Source organism: Gigantopelta aegis, chromosome 10 (assembly GCF_016097555.1).
Source record: "Gigantopelta aegis isolate Gae_Host chromosome 10, Gae_host_genome, whole genome shotgun sequence".
NCBI classification, from domain to species: Eukaryota; Metazoa; Mollusca; class Gastropoda; order Neomphalida; family Peltospiridae; genus Gigantopelta; species Gigantopelta aegis.
The window spans coordinates 82,705,295-82,720,850 of record NC_054708.1 but is presented as its reverse complement, the minus strand read 5'-3'; the positions used below and the strand labels follow the sequence as shown (position 1 = coordinate 82,720,850).

General features: G+C 40.0%; 1 protein-coding gene across 2 annotated transcripts in view; it reads left to right on the top strand.

The window, feature by feature from the left end:
• LOC121382890 overlaps positions 1-15,556 on the top strand; it is a 110,605-nt gene that overhangs the window by 25,589 nt on the left and 69,460 nt on the right. Inside the window, exons 1-2 of one of the 2 annotated variants that reach the window (XM_041512569.1) lie at positions 473-586; positions 6,571-6,814. The gene's annotated coding sequence lies outside the window, so the exon portion shown is untranslated. Of the gene's footprint in view, positions 1-472; positions 587-6,570; positions 6,815-15,556 lie in introns of those variants that run through there. The other variant, XM_041512570.1, reaches the window with a different exon arrangement.

The window sequence follows — 15,556 nt, the reverse complement described above, 5'->3', positions numbered from 1 at the left end:
TCATTAAATAAACCATTTCCTTCCTTGTATTCCTTAGATCAAATGTGTTACGCATTTAGCAGGGATATACAAATAACATGAGTAATTTCTTAGTCCACAAATAACAAATGGATATTGTCCATTATACCAGTATTACGTTATTACGTATTCAATTGACTGGACTCAGTACTTGAAAACACCAAGTCTACATGGGGATATATTTTTATCCTGTGGTGGAATTATGTTTTTATTGACTAACATTTGTACTATATTGTACCTGCCACATTAATTTACCATAGAGCTTAATAGCTGTGTAAGTCTCAGCATGTGGTATAACCTGAGGCAGAATACACACAAAGAATGTTATTGGTATTTCAGCCTCTGCTGCTAGCTGAGGGTTAGCAGAGTTTTGCAGTTTTTCACGGTTTCCAGTTAGTCTGAGACTGGAGATCAAGATCGCCAGAAGAGCCAATATTAACACTGAGTTTCTGCCGTGCAGACACACACACACACATGCAGCATTTTACTGTTATGAATTTAGTGATCAGAAGTATGGAGTTAATAGTGCTTTGATGTGTAATATTTCTCTGACTGGATCATTAATCAGGTAGATATAGTTTTTTATGTCTTTTCCATTTATTATGTCATAGTGGGGGATCATACTGCTAGATGGAGTTTGTATGTTGTGTCTTTCTCTCATTTCTTTTCCTGATATTGTCAGCTCTAATGTTTCATGTGATTAGCTCTAGTTTAATATCATGTAGATCTATAACAGTGTTTGTATCGTACCTAATTATTACTTCTTTAAGTCTGAGCTAATGCTGCTAGATGGAGTTTGATGTCGCGCTTTTATCTGATTTTATCTTATTGATATCTGTTTTAATTGTGCAACAGCAGGCTATTATCTGTTTATATTATACTTATAGTCTGCCCCATCCTCGTACAAAACAGGTTTTTTTTAAAAATAATTGTTTGGTTTGATGTAAAAGTAAAAGTGTTTTGGAAATAACCACAAAACACAAACAGTTGGCTCAGAAATAAATAACTTGTAGTAAATTCCATAGTAGGAAAAAAGGTGTTCCCTGTGGGGTGAACTATAGATGCAGTTTGTATGTTATGTCTTTATCTGATTTTATATTCTTGATATCTTTTAGTTGTGCATCAGTAAGCTGTTATCATTTTTATCTTAAGGTGTTTGCATTTTTATCTTAAGGTGTTTGCATTTTACCTACCGTTGTTATGTCTTGTCTAATATATCACAAATTGTTAGGTCACACAGATAGATGAAGGGCTTGTATCAAAGGCTTTAATATATGTTGTCTTGTCTGTGGGATTGTGTATATAAAAGATAACTTAATTACTGCTAATGGGGAAAAGTAGCAGGTTTCCTCTGAACACTATTTGTCACAATTACCACATGCTTGACATCCAATAGCTGATGATTCAATCAGTGTGCTCTAGTGGTGTTGTTAAAACAAATTTTACTCATACAGCCAGTGTGTCCTATGCCATCACATCCTATATTTATGTTATTTAGACTGAGACCTACATCTGTGCACAATCGAAGGCAGATTGCATTTCTAATAGCTTTCAGTAATTAATGCACAGCCAAAGTTGATGTTTATACATGTAATACTGTGATGTACTTTTGAGTTGTGATACAGAAAGAAAGAAATGTTTTATTTAACGACGCACTCAACACATTTTATTTACGGTTATATGGCATCAGACATATGGTGAAGATCCACACAGATTTTGAGAGGAAACCCGCTGTCGCCACTACATAGGCTACTCTTTCCGATTAGCAGCAAGGGATCTTTTATTTGCACTTCCCACAGGCAGGATAGCACAAACCATGGCCTTTGTTGAACCAGTTATTGATCACTAGTCGGTGCAAGTGGTTTACACCTACCCATTGAGCCTTGCGGAGCACTCACTCAGGGTTTGGAGTCGGTATCTGGATTAAAAATCCCATGCCTCGACTGGGATCCGAACTCAGTACCTACCAGCCTGTAAACCGATGGCCTAACCACGACACCACCGAGGCCGGTATAAGAGTTGTGATACATTACTGAAGGGTAACTTGACATGTTGTGTACCTACTTGATTAACTGGGGTCAGCAACTTTAAACATACACATTATATTCATCTAGTATGTTCCGGCTTCCGATATGCAGATGACTATAATTAGGTAACTTTGACGTACATGCACTTTTGTACCTGATTTTTAGCTAGGTTCATATGAATTGTATTGATCTAGTGTGTTATGCTTACTGATACGCAGATGACCGTATTTAGGTCACTGTGACCTACTTTTATATATTATTATTTAATTTGGATTAGCAGCTTTAAGCAATGTGTGAACTTTACTAATCTAGTGTCTTGGATTAGCTGATTATGATATACAGATGACCATAAGGTCAATATGACACAAAAAAATTCACATGGAGAAAAAAGCTTGCTGAGCAGAATGCAGACATCTTCCACACTTGTAACTTATTACATCCATTTTATTCTCTTATAATTATCCATTAAGCGGCATTCCCTGACCAAACATACAGTCTTCAATTTCTTGTTTATAACATTATATGCTAGACAGCACTCTGAAGATTGGTGAAGTGTTCTCATGAGCGTTGCCATAGTTACTGTCCCGTCCACTGCGAGGAGCCCTCATTCCGCCCCCTCAACAGTGAGGACTGGGAAAGCTTTAATAAGTACATTGTGTATACTGTATAGTATGGCAGTTGGAGGGCTGCCAGCCGAGCTGGTAAACACAGCGTTAGTCAGTGTGTATACTGCTCTCATGGGGTGCAGGCATGATATGAACAATACAGCTCTGAGAGTCTACTCTCCATCATCAAATTACTTACTACATGTGTACGCTCAGGACTATGTTTATAGATGAGAAACTTAGACTAAGTAGAGGTAGGTGCAATGGGTTACTGTTAACAGTTGGTTTATTGAATGACCTATTTACTAGGGACTATTCATTACAGCACATTAATTAATTAATCATCAGCTTTTGCATGTCAAACATTTGGTAATTGTGTCATGTAGTCTTCAGAGGAAACCTGCTACATTTTTACATTAGCAGCAAGGGATCTTTTATATGTACTTTCCCTTTGATAGATATTGACCAGTCATATAGGGCACTGGTTGAGATTGAGAGAGACAAAATCAGATAATGGGTCCCCAGGGGATTGGATCTGTTGACGGAAGTACCTCTGATGAGTACGTTACCGACTGAGCTAGATCCCAGCCACATTGGGTTACTGGATCAATGTGCTGGGGGGGGGGCAGAGCTGTTAGTGTGTTTCACATTCCAAGCAGGCCAGTGTTTATAAAGCTAGTCTAGATTCAACACTTTAACACTCTGCTCACCTGATGTGCTTTAGTCATAGGACCGAACTCCCCAAATGGATCCACTAGTGTTTCCCATTATACAACTAGGATATGTTTTGTCTTGCTGTGGAAAAAAATGAATAAAAAAGATTCCTTTTAGTATCAAATGTTTTACTTTGTTAGCTGATGGGGTGGGACATAATCCAGTGGTAAAGCGCTCGCTTGATGTGTGATCTGTCTAGGATCAATCCCTGTCAGTGGGCCCATTGGACTATTTCTTGTTCCAGCCAATGCACCATGACTGGTGTATCAAAGGGTGTGGTATGTGCTTTTCTGTCTATGGGATGTGGCATATAAAAGATTCCTTGCTACTAATGGAAAAATGTAGTGTTTCCTCTTTAAGACTATATGTCAACATTACCAAATGATTGACATTCAATAGCTGATGATTAATTAATTAATGTGCTCTACTGGTGTCGTTAAACAGAAACAAACTTTAACGTTGTTAGCTGATGGGGGTTGAAAGAAAGAAATGTTTTATTTAACGATGCACTCAACACATTTTATTTACGATTATATGGCGTCAGACATATGGTTAAGGACCACACAGATTTTGAGAGGAAACCCGTTGTCGCCACTACATGGGTTACTCTTTCCGATTAGCAGCAAGGGATCTTTTATTTGCACTTACCACAGACAGGATAGCACAAACCATGGCCTTTGTTGAACCAGTTATGGATCACTGGTCGGTGCAAGTGGTTTACACCTACCCATTGAGCCTTGCGAAGCACTCACTCAGGGTTTGGAGTCGGTATCTGGATTAAGAATCCCATGCCTCGACTGGGATCCGAACCCATTACCTACCAGCCTGTAGACCGATGGCCTAACCACGACGCCACAGAGGCCGGTCTGATGGGGGTTGGGACATATCCCAGTGGTAAAGTGCTCACTTAGGGCTATTTCTCATTTCAGCCAGTGCACCACGACTGGTATATAAAAGGCTGTGGTATGTGCTAGCCTGTCTGTGGGATAGTGCATATAAAATATTCCTTGCTGCTACTAAAAAAAATGTAGCAGGTTTCCTCTAAGACTACGTCAAACTTAACAAATATTTGACATCCAATAGCCAATGATTAATAAATCAATATGCTCTAGTGTCTAGTGGCATGGTTAAACATAAACAAACTTTCCTGTGGGCCGTCTTCAAAGTTTAATAATATGCTTTTTGTATGGGAAGGACTTAATTAAAGCCATGACTTTAAACTTTGAAGTTTGATAATCATGGACCTATCAAAGGCCGTGGTAAAATGCATCACTTGAAGAGTCAAAGTGTATTAGATTGATCCCATCAGTCATCAGACACACTATGTTTTCTTGAATATAATTTATCTTTAAAAACTCTGTATTTGATTATGCTTTTGCTGATGTGTGTCTAATAGTTGGACATCCATTTTGCATTTGTGTAAGATAAAAAAAATAGAAATAATAAATTCAAAGTCCATGAGTAAACAACTTTCTTCATTATGGACAACCAGGACAAGTATTCCTATTTTATTTATATTGAGACAAAAGTTTCACAATTTGCACAAAAATAGAATATTTTTGTTATTTTAAAAACAGGGTTTTTTTTCTACATTGTACTTACATGTATGTCAATCCAAACTGGAATTATTGACAAAAACACTTACTATTTTGGTGGTGCAAGATATATAGGATTAATGTTTTAAGTAGAGAATGGTATTTAACGCGGTAGATATAAGTACCAATCAATCATTCAATCAATCAATCAATCAACCATTTGACACAAGCTTTTGTCCACTAAAGGTTCAAGCACATCTGTGTTAGGAACATCCTCCAAAACGGGGAAATATAGGTACCTATAGTCCATCCCATCTTCCTACAAAAATGATTTTTGTAAATAATTTCAGTTTGGTTTGATGTAAGAAGAAAAGTAAAAGTGTTTAGGAAATAACAAAAAAACTAAACAAAAATTCTGTGCAATATAGAAAACAATCAGCTGAGAAATAAATAACTTGTATTAACTACCATAGTATGAAGAAAGGTGTTCCCTGTGGGAAGGACTGTAGTTACAACTCTTTGAAAATGTCCTGTCTTTGTGTGACACCACATTATTCAGCTGCCATCACAGACATTGGAAGTGAAAGCCATGGTGGACGTGGGACACCCAGTAGTGAAGCTAAGATGGAAAAAAAGAAAGAAATGTTTTATTTAACGACACACTCAACACATTTTATTTATGGTTATATGGTGTCAGACATATGGTTAAGGACCACACAGATATTGAGAGAGGAAACTCGCTGTCGCCACTTCATGGGCTACTCGTTTTCGATTAGCATCAAAGGTTCTTTTATATGCACCATTCTACAGACAGGGTAGTACATACCACGGCCTTTGATATACCAGTTTTGGTGCACTGGCTGGAACGAGAGCTAAGATGGAAGTCAGAATATACATTGCCACCCCAGTGATGAAGGAATTTCACATTGTTAATCATATGTTCTGTGTTTCCAATTTTTTCTGAGCAATGTTTGTCTGTCCAATATTTTCCACATGTCCGTCCAAAACCTACGATACGGTTTTGGCTGATGCTCTGCAAATACTCTGAATGTGAGGCCAACATTTTCGACCATTGTACAACCCTAACCCAACAAGGTGAATCTCAGTACCTGAACACCAGTATTAAAATGACTGGATTTTGTTTCGTAACCCACTTTCATCTCTGTTCCCTCCAGTTGAAAGTCAAATTAAAATACCTCCCCATCCATCTCCCAAAGTTGCTGGAATCCTCTGTGGCCATGCATTTATACATTTGTATACATAGACATAATAAAAAAGTTTGTTTAAAGTTATAGTTTGTTTTGTTCAATGACACCACTAGAGCACATTGATTTATTAATTATTGGCGATTGGATGGCAAACATTTGGTAATTTTGACCTGTAGTCTTAGAGAGAAAACCAGCTACATTTTTTCATTAGTAGCACAGGATCTTTTATATGCACCATCCCACAGACAGGATAGCACATATCACACCCTTTGATATATCAATCATGGTGCACTGACTAATGAGCCCACCGACGGGGATCAATCCTAGACTGACGGCACATCAAGAGAGCGCTTTACCACTGTGCTATGTCCCACCCCCTGTACATAAAACTGTGTTCACTTTTTTCAACATTGCTGTCATTCTCACCATATAACATGCATGGTTTTTATCTTTAATTTTGCAGCCTGGCTAAGGTGAATTCAAGACATATTACCATGGATACCTATGTGTAAGAGATTTGTGTGGTGTTTGTGAGGAGGAGGGCTAATGTTCCTGAAGACTGACTCTGGATGCTGTACACACATACAGCAGTACACTTGGGATTAGCTAGCGACTTGATCAAGACGACCAGGAGAGACTGTATGCGTGATTGGAAACATCTTCCTCTGATTAGTCTGGAATCGCAGGCCCCTCAAGCATTCGTTGATGTGAGTAAGATGTCTTAATACACTTAGCTACATAGATAATGCTTTGTATCAGACTAGTGTTTGTGGATTTTGCCCAATTAAGAAGAAGAAAAACAATTGACTGCCAAGTTTAAGAAGTTTGTCATTATGGGGAAATGTGTTTTTGTAACAAATTTTAGACAAAAGATTATTTGACTGTTGGTTTTAGACTTGTATTGAATCTCTCTCTCTCTCTCTCTCTCTCTCTCTCTCTCTCTCTCTCTCTCTCTCTCTCTCTCTCTCTCTCTCCCTCTCCCTCCCCCCCTCCCTCCCTCCCTCCCTCCCTCCCTCCCTCCGTGTGTGTGTGTGTGTGTCTGTTTCTAGTATTGTCAGTAATACATGTGTTGATTTTACACCAGTTAAATCAATCTAAGTGAAAACTCGGATCTTACTTCCTGAAGTCTTCAACTATGGATCTGATAAAACCAGTGTTATCAGTTTTCTAAATGACCAATCAAAAAATTGTTGGACATAATAAAACTGACAGCAGCATTAGAACATTTGAAGTAACTATTCATTGGCAGGTCTCTTGAATATAAAACACAGCATTGGCTGCCAGTGTTATGAGATTTACTACGAAATTCCACATTCCATCTTAAACAACACCATTTGTATTCACTAAAAGTGTCATTTCAGAGATGGTCAGAAATATTTATCCCTTTACTCTCCCATTATTAAAACAGGAAAATGCAGTTCAGTTATTTGAATAATTCCACAGCTTATCTCTGCTGCCCAGTGGGAAATCCTTGCATATTTTCGCCATGCGTGAGGGGATCCGAATATTCCCTGATTTATCTCCAGGGAAACATTAACGCAAGTGTTTGTTTTATTTCCATAAATATGCCGATCTCCATTCATGTAATTACTTTTCATTAAGATGTATTGTCACCTTCTAGTTAGAGGATCTGTAAATATCGGACATAAATTATTCGGAGACAATCAGATGCATCCCCCAGTCACAGTTCCTTAATTGGTATACAATGACAGATTACGCCTACATGCATGAACTTTCAGAAAATCATTATTAACAACTTGGGAATTGCACAAGTTATTACGTGTGTTTGACTGGTTTATGAACTAATAACAAATATTCGTCTGGCTGCTTTGAATGGATTTGGGATTCATGCAGTTTATATCCACCTGAGCTATCTGGTCTGTCTGATGGTTAGTTGTTCAGGCTGTTTATTATCTTTGAAAGTGTAAGGGGACAGGATCTATAGCTATGTCGGTACAGTGCTTACCTCAGTCAGTACAGTACTCACCTCAGTCGGTACATTGCTCACCTCAGTCGGTAGTGTTCACCTCAGTCGGTAGAGTGCTCACCTTAGTTGGTACAGTGCTCACCTCAGTTGGTAGTGCTCACCTCACATGGTACAGTGATCACCTCAGTCGGTACAGTGCTCACCTCAGTTGGTACAGTGCTCACCTCAGTCGGTACAGTGATCACCTCACTCGGTACAGTGCTCACCTCACTCGGTACAGTGCTTACCTTAGTCAGTAGAGTGCTCACCTCAGTTGGTACATTGCTCACCTCAGTTGGTACAGTGCTCACCTCAGTTGGTACAGTGCTCACCTCACATGGTACAGTGCTCACCTCAGTCGGTACAGTGCTCACCTCAGTCGGTACAGTGATCACCTCACTCGGTACAGTGCTCACCTTAGTGCTCACCTCACTCGGTACAGTGCTCATCTCAGCCGGTACAGTGCTCACCTCAGTCGGTACAATGCTCACCTCACTCGCTACAGTGCTTACCTCAGTCGGTACAGTGCTCACCTCAGTCGGTACAGTGCTCACCTCAGTCAGTACAGTGCTCACCGCAGTCGGTACAGTGCTCACCTCACTCGGTACAGTGCTCACCTGTCGGTACAGTGTTCACCTCAGTCGGTACATGCAGTGCTCTCCTCAGTCTGTAGAGTGCTCACCTGTTGGTAGAGTGCTCACCTCAGTCAGTACAGTGCTCACCTCAGTCGGTAGAGTGCTCACCTCAAGTCGGTACGGTGCTCACCTCAGTCGGTACGGTGCTCACCTCAGTCGGTACGGTGCTCACCTCACCTCAGTCGGTACGGTGCTCGCCTCAGTCGGTACGGTGCTCACATCACCTCACCTCAGTAGGTACGGTGCTCACCTCACCTCAGTTGGTACGGTGCTCACCTCACCTCACCTCAGTAGGTACGGTGCTCACCTCACCTCAGTCTGTACGGTGCTCACCTCACCTCAGTCGGTACGGTGCTCACCTCACCTCACCTCAGTAGGTACGGTGCTCACCTCACCTCACCTCAGTAGGTACGGCACTCACCTCACCTCAGTAGGTACGGTGCTCACCTCACCTCACCTCAGTCAGTATGGTGCTCACCTCACCAGTAGGTACGGTGCTCACCTCACCTCACCTCAGTCGGTACGGTGCTCACCTCACCTCACCTCAGTCGGTACGGTGCTCACCTCACCTCACCTCAGTCAGTATGGTGCTCACCTCACCAGTAGGTACGGTACTCACCTCACCTCACCTCAGTAGGTACGGTGCTCACCTCACCTCAGTAAGTACGGTGCTCACCTCACCTCAGTCGGTGCAGTGCTCACCTCACCTCAGTAGGTACGGTGCTCACCTAACCTCAGTAGGTACGGTGCTCACCTCAGTCGGTACAGTGCTCACCTAACCTCAGTAGGTACGGTGCTCACCTCACCTCAGTCGGTACAGTGCTCACCTCACCTCAGTAGGTACGGTGCTCACCTCAGTCGGTACAGTGCTCACCTCACCTCAGTCGGTACGGTGCTCACCTCGGTCAGTACGGTGCTGACCTCACCTCAGTAAGTACGGTGCTTACCTCAGTTAGTACGGTGCTCACCTCAGTCGGTACAGTGCTCACCTCACCTCAGTAAGTACGGTGCTCACCTCAGTACGGTGCTCACCTCACCTCAGTCGGTACGGTGCTCACCTCAGTCGGTACAGTGCTCACCTCACCTCAGTCAGTACGGTGCTCACCTCACCTCAGTCAGTGCGGTGCTCACCTCAGTCGGTACAGTGCTCACCTCAACTCAGTAAGTACGGTGCTCACCTCACCTCAGTCGATACAGTGCTCACCTCAGTCGGTACAGTGCTCACCTCACCTCAGTACGGTGCTCACCTCACCTCAGTCGGTACGGTGCTCACCTCAGTCGGTACAGTGCTCACCTCAGTTGGTACAGTGCTCACCTCAGTGGACCCATTATCTGATTGGGTTCTTTCCTGTCCCATCCAGTGCACCACAACTGGTATATCAATGACCATGGCATGTGCTGTCCTGTCATTGGGAAAGTGCATTTAAAAGACCACTTGCTGCTAATGGAAAAATGTAGCAGGTTTCCTCTCTGTGACTATATTATATTACCAAATGTAGGGTTTCCTCTAAAACTACGTAAAAGAAAAAATCTATGTTTCACATCCAATAGCCAATGATTAATAAATCAATGTGCTCTAGTGGTGACAAATTAAACAAAACAAACTTTAACTAGACAGTAGGAGGCTGTTTAAGAAAAATACGCAGCTAGCTATACAGGTTCAAATTGTGATTTGTTACGCAAGTCTTAGAGCTGGTTAAACAATTTTTAAATGTTAAATACTTAAAGTAGTTGCTAATTCATTTCCAGTTGATTAGCACTTACTGCAGGGAACATTTTGTTCAATATCGCGCCACAATTCACTACACAATTTTCAGAGATCGCTACACAATTTTAGAAAATTAAACAGTAGTTGGTAATAAATTTTCAATTGACTAGAAATATTGCTAATCAAGATTTTGAAAACAAAATGTTCCCTGTACTGGCCATAGAATTTCAAATTTCATAGGAAACACTTTTTCAGATCCATGCCATGTGATCATGGGAACTCATCGGAAACTGTTCATAAAGGGACATTCCTGAGTTTGCTGCATTGTAAGATGTTTTCGACTACTAAAATATTTCTACGATTAAACTTACATATTAAATATATTTTCTGGTTTAGAATATCAGTGTATATATTCAATGTGTTTCTGGTCATCTCAGTATTTGTAAGAAGCCCAAACTGGATTTTGTCTTCAAATAATTTTGTATGTACGAAATAATTGTTTTTAGGAAATAAAATGAAATTTAACCTAGTACAAATATTAGAACGATCAAAAACGTGTGTAATATACAGCCACTAATATTTTATGCAGACAAATATATTTCATATGTAATTACAATCGTTAAAAAGTCGATAACATCTTAAAAATTGCAGCAAACTCAGGAATGTCCCTTTAAAATATAATTTTATATATATATATATATATATATATATATATATATATATATATATATATATTATATATTAAATAGTTGTATGTTATATAATAATCATAGGAAACAAAATTTTGGTTCCAAATGTTTGCCATCCAATAGCCAATGATTCATTAAACAAAACAAACTATAACTTTAAATAAATATCACTGATCAGTATATTTTTAAAATAGAATCTTCCTCTGAGGTATGCATCTACTGGACACAGTGAAGTGTATATTTGTAAGCATGAGAAATAGACAGCTGGGGGTGGGGGAATATAGGTGTTGTGGTAAAGTGCATGCTGAGGTGTTATAGGGTCGCAGGATCAAACCTTCTTGGTGGACCCATTGGTGTTTCTCATTGCAACTAGTACCACGTGACATCCTCAGCAGTGACTGGCTGGCATTGAGCGTGCTGCACATGCTAAACAAGGAATCTCTGATTCAGTTTCTGAGTGTTCACTGTACATGTTTATGTGATGATGCAGATGTCTGGCCTCGTGATGGGCTAAAGCATTGTACTTGTTTACAATGTATACATTCTGTCAGTCTGTCAGTCGTGGTTTCCATTCACTGATATGAACACATAAAAAGGTTCAGATTTCATTGTTTCACAGGTGTTGAATCTTGAAAAATAATCAACACCTAGAACAGTAGTGACATCACAGGTATGGATTAATAATTAATTAATGTGATTTAGTGGTGTCATTAAACAAAACAAACTAACTTTAGATAGTTATAGTGGCAGTAATAGCTGAAAATTGCTGTCTTCCGCCTATTAGTATCTGTGAATACACTGCTTGTTAGAGGTTAGTGAAAAAACATTGCTGACTTACACATCTGGTGACAGGATGAGAACCCGGCACCTACCAGCCTTAAGTCTGATAGTTTAACCACTATACCACTGAGGCCCCAGTGTGCACCACCAAGACAACTGCTGGTTGTTAGGAATCTAACAGGTATTGTTTTTTTCTGGTTAACCAACCAACCCTGATTTTAACCTGCAGACTGATTTGTTTTTATCAAAAAACAGTTAAGAAGAAATGAGGAAAGATTTCCACCTTTAAGTTCCCCATTATATTGATATATGTACAAAGAGGAAACCTTACCCTAGCCCCAAAACTAACCTTAACCCTAAATCTAACTCTTAACTCAAGTCCTAACAAAAGGGGGGGGGGGGGGGGATGGGGGTGGTGGTAACAGTCGGATAATAAACACTTTGGTGCTGTGGTGATCAATTTATAACAAAATAATTTTCCAAACTAGTTCTCGTACCTACATATGCACCCTTTTTTTTTCAGCATGTAATATATAATATATTTGTTGGGTTGTTTTTATTTATACTTAATTTTTGCTTAATTATATCGACTTAAGGTTCAAGCACACTGTCCTGGTCACACATCTCGGCTATCTGAACTGTCTGTCCTGCTCACTATGATAGTGGTTAGTGTGATAGTAATTAGTGTGATAGTGGTTAGTGTGATAGTGGTTAGTGTGATAGTGATTAGTGTGATAGTGATTAGTGTGATAGTGATTAGTGTGATAGTGGTTAGTGTGATAGTGGTTAGTGTGATAGTAATTAGTGTGATAGTGGTTAGTGTGATAGTAATTAGTGTGATAGTGGTTAGTGTGATAGTAATTAGTGTGATAGTGGTTAGTGTTATAGTAATTAGTGTGATAGTGGTTAGTGTGATAGTAATTAGTGTGATAGTGGTTAGTGTGATAGTAATTAGTGTGATAGTGATTAGTGTGATAGTAATTAGTGTGATAGTGGTTAGTGTGATAGTAATTAGTGTGATAGTGGTTACTGTGATAGTAATTAGTGTGATAGTGGTTAGTGTGATAGTAATTAGTGTGATAATGGTTAGTGTGATAGTGGTTAGTGTGATAGTGGTTAGTGTGATAGTAATTAGTGTGATAGTAATTAGTGTGATAGTGGTTAGTGTGATAGTGGTTAGTGTGATAGTAATTAGTGTGATAGTGGTTAGTGTGATAGTGGTTAATGTGATAGTAATTAGTGTGATAGTGGTTAGTGTGATAGTGGTTAATGTGATAGTAATTAGTGTGATAGTGGTTAGTGTGATAGTAATTAGTGTGATAGTGGTTAGTGTGATAGCGGTTAATGTGATAGTAATTAGTGTGATAGTGGTTAGTGTGATAGTGGTTAATGTGATAGTAATTAGTATGATAGTGGTTAGTGTGATAGTGGTTAATGTGATAGTAATTAGTGTGATAATGGTTAGTGTAATAGTAATTAGTGTGATAGTGGTTAGTGTGATAGTAATTAGTGTGATAGTAATTAGTGTGATAGTGATAGTGATTAGTGAGAGAGAAATCAGTGTAGTTGCCTTACACCTACCCATTGACATAGGCATCGGAAGATGGCAGCAACTGGGGGGGGGGGGGGGCACTTATTAAATGTGAGTTCATATTGTGGCCCCCAGTTAGTGGGGGGGGGGGGGGAGCAGTGCCCCTTGGCCCCTCTGTTTCCGACACCTTTGATTGAGTCATTAAATTCACTTTAGGTGGGAGTCAGTACCAGTACCAATTAGGAAGTGATTTTTTTTAAAGACTGTTGTATACTGCATACTTACAAATTAAAATAAAAAAAGAAATTAAAAAAAACCCTCACAACATTTGTATGGATTATACAGGTATCAGCCTTGAATGTGGTGGCTTAACTCGCCAAAAAATATGGTTGCCCCCCAAAATAATAATGTATGTTGGCAAATTATGGTAAGGGAACCAAAAGTACAATTTTAATGTGGAATACAAATATTAATAGTGGCTCATATGTTATAGATCTAAAGAAGATAATATTATTTGGGTGACTGACGCCATTATTTTTTAATATTAAAGTCACCCAAAGAGAACCTTGGTCACATTTGGTGGAACTGGCCACAGCCTGTTTTCAGCCCTGTCACTGAGGCTGGTAATGTATACTGAGAAACAAACAAGTTCTCCATGTTCAGTGTTATCACTGTGGATGTTGTGTTACACATTCCATGAATTAGGCACCAGCACTGATGATGAGCTCCTTCAGAATGCCATCATTTAGAGCACCTAATCACACACTGCCTTGCACAGTGGAGTGCGGTCAACCGTATCTAATTGCTGTTGTTGGCACAGGACATCAGTAAGCCACACTAAGGAACATTAATTACAGGTGAAGAATCCACAGAGATGAACGGGGAAGGCTGAAGGTTCCTTATGAACAATTACACTGTAGATACTAGTACCACAATCAACCAGCATCAGCCTGCTACACTGTAGGTACTGGGTTCGTATCCCAGTACCGCTCCCAACTTGTGACATTGCAAGCTGTTGGGTGGAGGGTTGTATTCACTGGGAGCGAGAGACCCTATACTTAAAAATGGCTAATTTGACCTCATCCACTGACCATCTTTCAATACCAAGTTAAAGTTGGTGTAACGACACTAGAGCACATTGGTTTATTAATCATCAGTTATTGATAGTCTTATTCAACTTACTGTACTAGCACAACAACCATGCTATACAACCTGAGTCATCTCCTCCACTGCAGAATTGTCTTCCCCTGCCGGATATAATCCATATCCACGCATGGGCAGATCATTGTTCTCAATTCTGCAGTCCTCCATTGTTGTTGTGCTAGTACTAGGTAAGTATGAATAACAATAAAAATTAGAAACACATTTTCTAAATGTCAAATAGTCTTAAAGAGGAAACCTGCTACATTTTTCAATTAGTAGCAAGGATCCTTTATATGCACCATCCAACAGACAGGATAACACATACCACGGCCTTTGATATATGTGGTACACTGGCTGGAACGAGAAATAACCCAATGGGTCCACTGATGAGGATTGATCCCAGATAGACCATGCATCAGGTGAGCACTACCACTGGGCTACGTCCCACCCATAATAGAATAGGAATAGGAGCTGATGACGGCTGCCCACCATATACACCACAATGCCCAAACATTCAGTCAATTCAGTTTACTTTCTAGCTTACATGTACAGTGAAACCTCTCAAAACAGGACCCTCTGTAAACCGGTATTTCCTCAAATATATGTACAGAAGAGAACTTCTTTAAACCGAATACTTCTTAAAACCAGACTTTTTACTTGGTCCCGAGGGTGTCCGGTTTAGTGGAGTTTCACTGTATATTCAATTAAAGTTCAAGATATATGTCCAGAGGTTAATGGTTAGTTGCTGTTAATGGTTAGTGAGAGAGGAGAGGGTGTAGTGGCCTTACACAATCCCATGGAGCCATTATAACTCAATATTGGTGGAAGCTGTTACTGGGTGCGAACCCAGGACCTACCATCCTCCAGCCTGATGGCTTAACCACTACGCCACTGAGGTGGGTAACTACAAACATGTGATGTTTATACGGAGGCTGAAACCCTGTGGATGCATCACCACTGTCACAATGATTCACTGCCCACTGTTTCTCCATGTAGA